The sequence below is a fragment of the Silene latifolia genome, chromosome 6 (assembly GCF_048544455.1).
Source record: "Silene latifolia isolate original U9 population chromosome 6, ASM4854445v1, whole genome shotgun sequence".
Classification (NCBI taxonomy): Eukaryota; Viridiplantae; Streptophyta; class Magnoliopsida; order Caryophyllales; family Caryophyllaceae; genus Silene; species Silene latifolia.
In genome coordinates, this window is record NC_133531.1 from 112566704 (window position 1) to 112576088 (window position 9385).

Genomic DNA, 9385 nt, shown 5'->3' on the forward strand with positions numbered 1-9385 from the left:
TTTTCATCTACTGCTCATTTATTTGCTTTAGTTTAGTTTTGATTTTATTACCTTTAGTAATAGAATCATTCAAATCAAACCCCCCAAAACTGTTACTTTAGACTTAAATTAGACAACTTTAAATTGCTTGCCTCCTTGTGGTTCGACCCTGACTGCAACTATCTATAGTAGTAGTTTGGATTATAAATTTTATTTTTGATACTTTACGACGGTATCAAATTTTGGCGCCGTTGCCGGGGAGGCAATTGTTTAATTTTTAGTTGTTTTTATTTTAATCTTTTACTTGGTTTAAGGGACACTTGTTCCTTAAACTGTTCTCATATTCTACTTGTAGTTTCCTCTTATGCGCAGGTCATAGGGTGGTGAATTACGACCGTTAGATCCTGAGATCGAGAGGACTTTGCGTGAGTTGAGACGATCATCTAGAGTATTGCCGACAGAGGAAGAGCTGAGTACTCTGTCCAGTTATTACGAGAACGAGTTATTTGAGGAGTTTCCACCTTCGTCTCCTATTTCTACTTCTTCAGCTGAGACCGTTACATCTCCAGATATGGCTGAAGAAGCAAGTATAGCCAGTCACTCCGAGCCAAAAGCTGAGAATCTCTATAAGGGATTCGCGTTGCCAGCTGGGACGGATAGAAAATTCAAAGCGAAACCGTCCTACATTAACTTGGTTGAGAGAAGCCAATTTGGGGGAGCTGCAAATGAAGATGCAGCTAAACATATGGAGATATTCATTGACTACTGTTGTTCCATACCCCCACCAAAGAAGTGTGACCGGGACCAGATAAAAGAGACGATGTTCATATTCTCGCTCCGTGATGCTGCTAGGGAGTGGTACCGAGATCTGGATCGAGCTGCTAATGGGATTACTGATTGGAATTCGCTGGCCCTAGCATTTTATAAAAAATATTTCTCTGCATCGAAGACCAATGCGATTAGAGCTCATATCACAAGTTTTAAACAGGGTTTTGATGAGGATTTTCAGACTGGTGCGATCTATTCCGCACCATGGGTTCGAGCAATGGTTCCTGTGTAATCAATTTTATAATGGGCTTTATGATGATCAGAGGGCTATCTTGGATCTTTGCTGCGACTAATGGCGATTCCGGGAGAATAGTGGAGAGACTAAGGGGTGGAAGATTATTGAAGATATGGCCACCCATAAAGCTGAGCATGGGAATTCTAGAGGAAATCAGAGAAGAGCAGCTGAATCTCCTACTATAGCTGCAATAGAGGCCCTTACTGCGAGATTTGACAAGTTAGATTTTGGGGGATCCCAAAAAGGTGGGATATATAAAGTTAATGCAGTTTCAGACGGTCCCTTTACATGCAAAAGATGTGGAGGAGAGGGACATGTTTCAGAGTTTTGTACTAGTTCGAATGAAACATGTCTTTGCCTTTCAACACTTTAGGCAGACCGGTACTTATCCCGATCCCTCTAATGTCCACCCCAATTTGAGGTGGACTAACCAGAATGTCCTTAATCCGGGTCCACAAAGCAGGCAGCAGCAAAAAACTATGTGTGCCCTCTCAGCAAGCGGCGCAGATCAAAAGCCTCCCTATGTGCCTCAGCAGCAACAATTACAGAGTTCTGATATTTCCGAATTGAAAAACATGGTTCAGAATTTGTCGGGTTTGCTGCAAAAGGAGTCTCTAGCTAGAGAGACTTCTACAAAAATGTTGGAGAGTCAAATTGCCCAATTGGCAAGCAAAAGTGCAACTAGAGCTCCGGGGCAATTACTGTCACAGCCGGATCAAAAAGAGACTCTAAATGTGATGACTTTAAGGAGTGGGTCTACCCTTGATGGCCCCACTATGGTCGAAGATGTTACTGAAAAAGATGAGGCAGAACCGAGTAAGAAAAAGGCTGGAATGAACAGTAGCAAGAAAAAGACGATCAACAGGTACATCAGTCGATCGACTGACATACCTGGTCAATCGACCAGCTCGGGTAACAATAAAGTTTCTGATCCTGAGAAAGCCAGTCGATCGACTGACCTACATGGTCGATCGACTGAAGATACGTCTGATCGTGAACCTTTTCGTCCTCCAATGCCAGATAACTTGAGGGACTACTTATTTCGGGGTACGACGACTTCGAAATTATCGAGGCAAGATCCAAATGCTGATGGGTCAGTTCCGGTTCCAAAGTATGACCCTACGACGGTTAATGGTTCATTCCTGAGACGGTCTGAAGAAGGTTCGAGCTACAGCAAGGACAAAGTAGTGGATTTTCAGCCTAAGTCCACTGATGCCGGTATGAGAGACCTAGAGGAGAGGACTAAGTTGCTTCTTACAGCCCCTTATCCAGAGAGATTGGTGCCGACAAAGGAACATGTATCGTTTAACAAGTTTGAAAATGTTATTCGTAGTTTAAATGTGCAAGTTCCTTTCTTAGAATTAGTTAATCAAGTGCCTGCCTATATAAAATTTATGCAACAGCTGTTGTCCAAAAAGAAGTCACTTGATACTATGCAATCTGTCGTACTAACTGAGGAGTCATCTTCCTATTTGACTCATACTGCACCTCATAAGCTAGAAGACCCAGGTAGTTTTTCAGTCCCATGTAATATTGGCACCTTTTCTATTGAGAAGGCATTATGTGACCTAGGGGCCAGTATTAGTGTTATGCCTTTGAGTCTTGCTAAGAAATTGAGATTGACTAGGTTTGCAATTACAAACATGACAGTGCAGATGGCTGATCGTTTTGCGGTCCAGCCTATAGGAGTCTTAGAGAACATACCTGTGCAAATAGGAAAGTTCTTTTTCCCAGTTGACTTCATTGTGCTAGATATACCCGAGGATGCTCACATTCCTATCATTTTGGGTAGACCATTTCTGCACACTGCTGGTGCAGTTATAGATGTTGGTTCAGGGACGTTGACCTTTAAGGTAGGAAAACAGTCCATTGTTTTTACCCAAACCTATAAGAAGAAGGATGCTATGTACCCAGTAACTTGCAATGTAGTTAAATCTTATGTTGTGTTGCCTAATATGCCTGCCCTATGCCTAATCTTTCTATAACACCTCCGCCCCAGATTGGGAGCAAATTAGAGGAAGATCCTTCTGTTTTGACTGTTGTAGGAGCTGGTTTGGGGAAGTTAGAGCCGCATGTTGCTCCAGTTGTGAGAGAGCCCATTGTGCAGAGAGGCGGTCTAGGGTGTCTGAGCTATGCAACTGATGAGGAGCCGGATGAGGAGCCAGTCAAAGTGACAGAGTCCGATTTGGATTTTGATGAGCCAAACGAGGTCCGTGATTGGGAAGATGTTAGAGATTTTGATCCGTTGAGTTCTGCGGATATTGGAGTTGTTAGGAGTGCAGTTGAGAGGATGAGCACTGTAGAGGCTACTTCTTGTAGCCAGAAGCCGAGCAAGTGGGCTATTCCATGGCCATTCTTGATCAACTATTAGTTGATCAAATCCGTTTAAAACAATTTATTTATTATTTTTTGTTGGACTATTTATTGTTTTGGTATGCGCGAAACTTCGCTTTAATTTGGTTTGCTTAGGATTTATTTAGGCTATCGACTTTACATTTGGGTTTAGCGCAATTTTGGGCGCTGTATTATGTGCATTTGCAGGTTGTTAAACCATATTGACTCACGCTATTTGAGTTAATTCGAAGAAAGCACTGTCCTCGTCAGGTATATCGATCGATCGACCGCTGTGTGTGGTCGTCGATCGATGACCACTGCGCTCTACAAGAGCTTCTGTTGGATGCCCTGGTCGATCGACTGGCCTGTGTGGTCGATCGACCGCTTCCTGCTGCTGTACCTGTTTTCGATCATTCCCCTGCTGTGTTTGGTCGTTTTGTGGAGCACGAAAGGGAGTTTTAGGGAGTTTTCTCCTTATTTTCTTTCCTTTTCATTCATCTATCGCTTTCTTCAGCTTAATTCTTTGCACATAATTACCGCTTCAACTTTGTTTTCTCGGATAATGCACGGTATTTTCTATCTTTTCAGGTACTTATGGTAGCACTGCTAGCTACTGAAACCTCCTAGCTCACGCTGGTTTGGGGAGGTTTCCTTTTGCGCGCTTGAAGTCTTGTGAGTTTCCGAGTTTAACTTCATGTCTTTTTAGTTAGTATTATCGCAAATTCCCATTTCCCTTGATTATTTTCTCATATGATTTTGCACAATGAGGGCATTGTGTGATTTGGTTTGGGGAAGGGTTTTGCGTTGCATCCATTCTGTTTTACATTCACGTTTACATTTTTGTATTGCATTGTTGTTTATTTTCCTCTTATATACACAAAAACTCAAAAAAATTGAAAATTTCAAAAAAATCCAAAAAATTGCACGTTTATTTTAGCATATAGGTCGAGTCGGAATGGTAGTAGTTCAATGATGACATTGTATTTTCATCTGTTTATGCCTAAGCCGTGCTTAATTGACATGTTATTAGTAGAGTCTTATTGCATATCTACGAGTTTTCGTTAATTTATTTGCTGAACTTGAAACTTGACTTAGATTTTTGGCAAACTACTTATATATTCTGAGTTTTAGAGCCTTATAACTGGTAACATCTATGACCAGTTCATTTAGGAATATGAGTAGTTACTCCTTATGAGACGTGTTATATCAATATGCATAAATATGAACTTAATCTGCTTAATACCTGTATGCATTCGGGTCTGTGGTTTGTTGACACATGTGGAAGAGGTTCCCCTTTATTCATTCTACCCATAAGCCCCACAAAAGCCAAATTTGCCTTTTTTTGTCCCATAAGCTACATTCCATATTTAACCTACCCTTGCGGAGCCAGTATTGGTAGTCGTTCGGGAATATTGTATTGCATTTTGGTTTTTATGTCTTGTGTTGAGAATATGTTGGTGAAATGCTGAAGGGAAAGAAAAGAAAAAAAAAGAAAACAGGAATTCGAAAAAAAAGAGGATCAGTCGATCGACCGTCCCACTTGGTGTATCAACTGCTTGCTGCAGTAGCAAAAGAAAATTCGAAAAATCACATGATTGAATCTTCATTAGATGGTGATTTTGTTCCCGTGTTGCTATTTAGATTATTTGGGGAATTGATATATTGTGGAGAATGTGAGATTTGTGCTTACTGTTAGCACCGCTTTATTGTTTAACCTTGAGCAAGAAGTTGGAATATTTTATAGTTTGGTTTTCAGTAGTTACTAGCTTGGCTTTAACTCTATCCAAATTCATTTTAGCCCCTTCTTACCCATAGCCTCACATATCCAAATTTACTTCGGCATGTGTCATGGTCTTTTATGGTTGGAATGCATATGTACGGTTGTAGAGATCATTTTCATATTAGATTGCAGGCATGTTCTTATAGGTCGTAGTTAGGTGAGAGTCATTACAAAATTACTTCTTTCTATTTTTACATATATTCACCTGTATTTATTGAGTGATTTGAGCGACCCGTGAGAGTCCAATATGATAAGTCTTTATAGTTTAAGGTTCATCAATTTTTGACGACTACATAACTCGTTTGCATGATTCATATTACTAATTGATTGTTGATTTTTAGCATTAAACTGGTTTAGGCTTTGCAGTTTGCATTTCGCTCTGAGATTGAAATCGTTCCAATTAGGTTTTAAGATCGAGTCTAGTTCTTGCTTGGGGACAAGCAAGGGTTTGGTTTGGGGAAGTTTGATGCGTGTCCTAAACATGATATTTTACACCCTATTTCACACGCATTTCAGAGCTCAATTATGTAGTTTATGCTAATATTTTCCCTATTTCCGTCTACTTTCGTGTTTTTGTGTAATATTGCAGAAATGTGAAGAATCCAGCGGAAATCGAGCCGAATCCGTCCCTAAGTGCTTGGCATAAGATTTGACATGAACATTTGACTCGGGAAATGAACTCAGTGCGCGTAGCAAGGCCTGAAAGATATATTTGTGAGAGTTTCAGAAGCGGATTACCAGCTAACTTGGTCTATAGACTGACCTACATGGTCTATAGACTGTCAGAATGCTGAATAGTTTGCTGCAGGAAGAGCAGTCAGTCGATCGACTGAGGTCCATGGTCGATCGACCACATGAGCTAACGTGCAAGTTTTATTTTAAGTCAGAAGCTTCTGATATTCTCGACCTTTGGTCGATCGACTGGTTGATATGGTCGATCGACCACTCATGCAACCTAACGAGAATTAAAAGACTTTTACCTAAGCCCATTTGTAATTAGGTTTGAGAAGGGTTTTACGTGACACTTCTATATAACGTAACTCCTTCCTACTGCTTGAGATCATCGAAGTTTTTAGGATTAAATATCAAGGTTTTATTAATAAACATTCAATAGAATTAGCTTTATTTTCGTTAATAAAGTTCGTGCTTTTAGATTCTTCTTCCTGCTTTCATTCGGTAATTCCGGTTCCTTGATTTCAGTTTGCTTTTATTCATTCGTAGATTAAGATTGCATAGAGTAGTTTCCATAAGCCTTATTTCGTTTATGCATCTTAATTGCTTAGTTTATTTAATCATACATCCAATTTCGTTAATTGTTAATTCTGTTGTTGTTATAAATTTTATCATGAGTAGCTAAACCCTTCGTGCTAAGATGTAGGGGACCTGTAGTGTAGGCGGCGTAGAATTAGTAATCCTGAGTCGCGTCATGGTCGATCGACTGGCTTAGATGGTCGATCGACCGGCTCACGTAAGATCAGCTCCATTTTAATTGATTAAATTGCTTAATTTGACGAATCGAGTGCATGCGACTAGTTGAATACTTAGTAATTGACCGACCCATTAGATCGAAAGATAGGGGAGGGAATTAGACTACCAATTGAAACGACCAAATTTTACTGAGATTGAAAGATAGGTAGAATTTAGGCTTTTAAGAATCACTTTTTCAGGGCGAGAGTCAGTACTAGTGATACTTAGGGACCCGTAGCTAGATCGAAAGATGCTACCTGTTAAGAATAGACCGAGAGGACTTCTTATTTTCCCGTCTTACGTGATTATTTCAGACTTAGCTAGGATACTGCCGTCGAAACTACAGTGAACCGACCATCTTAGCATCCTTTTAATATTTGATTTCATCTATTTTCATCTACTGCTCATTTATTTGCTTTAGTTTAGTTTTGATTTTATTATCTTTAGTTATAGAATCATTCAAATCAAAACCCCCAAAACTGTTACTTTAGACTTAAATTAGACAACTTTAAATTGCTTGCCTCCTTGTGGTTCGACCCTGACTGCCACTATCTATAGTAGTAGTTTGGATTATAAATTTTATTTTTGATACTTTACGACGGTATCATCTTTCAGGACACTTTTTAGGGCATAATCGCTATTATAGCGAAATGCTGCCGAAATGTCGACTCAAACCCGTAACTAGGGTTGAATTTAGACTTGACTTGCCCCAACCTTCCACGTGTGTGGTCGGGTTTTGAAAGAAATTGCCAAAGATGGCGAGAAAACCCACTTTTAGGGCTTGCAAGTGCTTGAAATGACCTCACTGAGGCTTGTTGTGGCTTGATACGGCCTGGTTTACCTTGATTTCGCAGGTGACATACCCTCTACGTCGGGGAGGGCTCCCATAGATGTAGACTTCGAACCTTCTCTTGCTCTCGTGGGTGGAGAGAGACAGGAGGAGGTGCTCGAGGAGGAGGTTGAGGAGGTCCCGAGGAGGGCCAACGTGGGACGAGGCTCGCCAGCTTGTGGGTGCACCCGAGTGGGCCGAGAAATGGGATGGTAGACATCTCATTTGGGCAGCAGAGAGCCACCTGTCTTACAGGACGACGATGAGTCTGGTAAGTTTCGAACTTGTCATTTCCTATTAACTTCTCGTATTTGCTTTCCGTTTCATTTCTCATCCGTCTTGTGCTAAAGATAGCTTTTCTTTGAATTGATACAGGATGCCGGGAACATGAGGTCCTTTTCCGGGTATACGACGATGATGGAGGCTTTCGAGAGACTGACGGAGGAGGAGAAGGCCATCGTCGAGCTGGGAGCCTTCAGGGTTTTGGTCGGAGCTTGGAGGGCGATTAAGGAAAGGAAGATTCGGGCTAACCTTTGCCTGATTCAAGCTTTCCTTGATCGGTACTAGGACACGACCTCGACTTTCCATATGCCTTTTGGAGAGGCCGGGGTCACTTTGGAGGACTACGCCATGATCCCGGGCTGTCGTTTGGAGAGGAGACTTTGGTGTGGCCGTTGACGGCCATGAGAGTAGACTCGGCCTAGGCGAGGAGGCTGATCGGCTGGAACTTGGCGGCAGGTGCTGCTAGCGTTCCCGGGTTGATGCCGAGTTTTTACGTCAGGGACTACTTTGCGGGTAGGACCCCAGCGACGGTGACGATGGATAGAAGGAAGGTGCCTCCTTCTCCTTGTATTGCGGGGCAGAGGGCCCGCTTGTGGTTGTGGTGGTTTGTATCTTCGATTTACCTCGGAGACAAGGGGGAGAGGCTATCGACGAAGCTCCTTCCTTTCCTGTCTAACTGGAGTAGCCTGGGTCGGTGGGACTGGGTTACTCCTGGCTTTGCGGTCCTCACTTGCTACATGAGGGCCATGGTACGTCCGGAGCTGATGGAGAAAGGGACTTCTCCTCCTACTGTCGGTCCTAGACTCTTGTTGGAGGTATGAACCTTTCTTTTGCATTTATGAAAGATCATTATTTCTTTCTTTCTTTATTTCTATTGAATAATGAAAGATCATTATCGTAAAGAATAAATGATTATCTTGTCTGCAGGCGTGGGTGTACTCCTACTTTCCCAGCTTCGCGTCCAAGAGGACGGAGCCTGAGCCGAGGGCGTCCCTTGTCGTGAGGGACTGGGTGGTGTGCCGTAGGAAGAGCCAGCATTCTTCTTACGACGTTTGTCGAAGGGACGTGAATGCCCTGAAGTTGGAGGACGTAAGTGCCTTTGATCCTTATTTGATTACTTTTCTTTTTCTATCTTTCATTTTGAAGTGATCATAAGAATGATCCCCCTCCCCACTTAGAGCCGATCATAGGAATGACCCCTTGTTTCCTTATTTTAGTGGGTGCCTAGACCATGGGAGGACTACCCTAACGCTCCATCTTTCGTGGCCAAGGTCCTTCATCCCAGGAGCTCGAGTCGGCTGTTACTGAGGACGTCTATGGGACCTGTGTGGTACCTGGGCGAGCGTTTAACTCGGCAGTGCTCTCGTGACACCTTCACGGTTCCCATCGATCCTCCACGGATGATGTTTAAGGAGCCTTCTGAGGCTGAGAGAGAGGCCGACTTGGTTGACGCTAGTGGTGACGCCCTCCTTCATCCTGGCGAGGAGTACTCCGAGTTCGTTCACCAGAGGTTGGCGTACTGGCCGATCGTGGTAAGTATCTTACCTTTTCCTTGTTTTTGAATCGATTTGACAAATGACAAACGATCGTCAAATAAAGAGTCATTTGAACCTTGTAGGAGATTGAGGTGGCAGGCGTCGAGCCCCCAGCT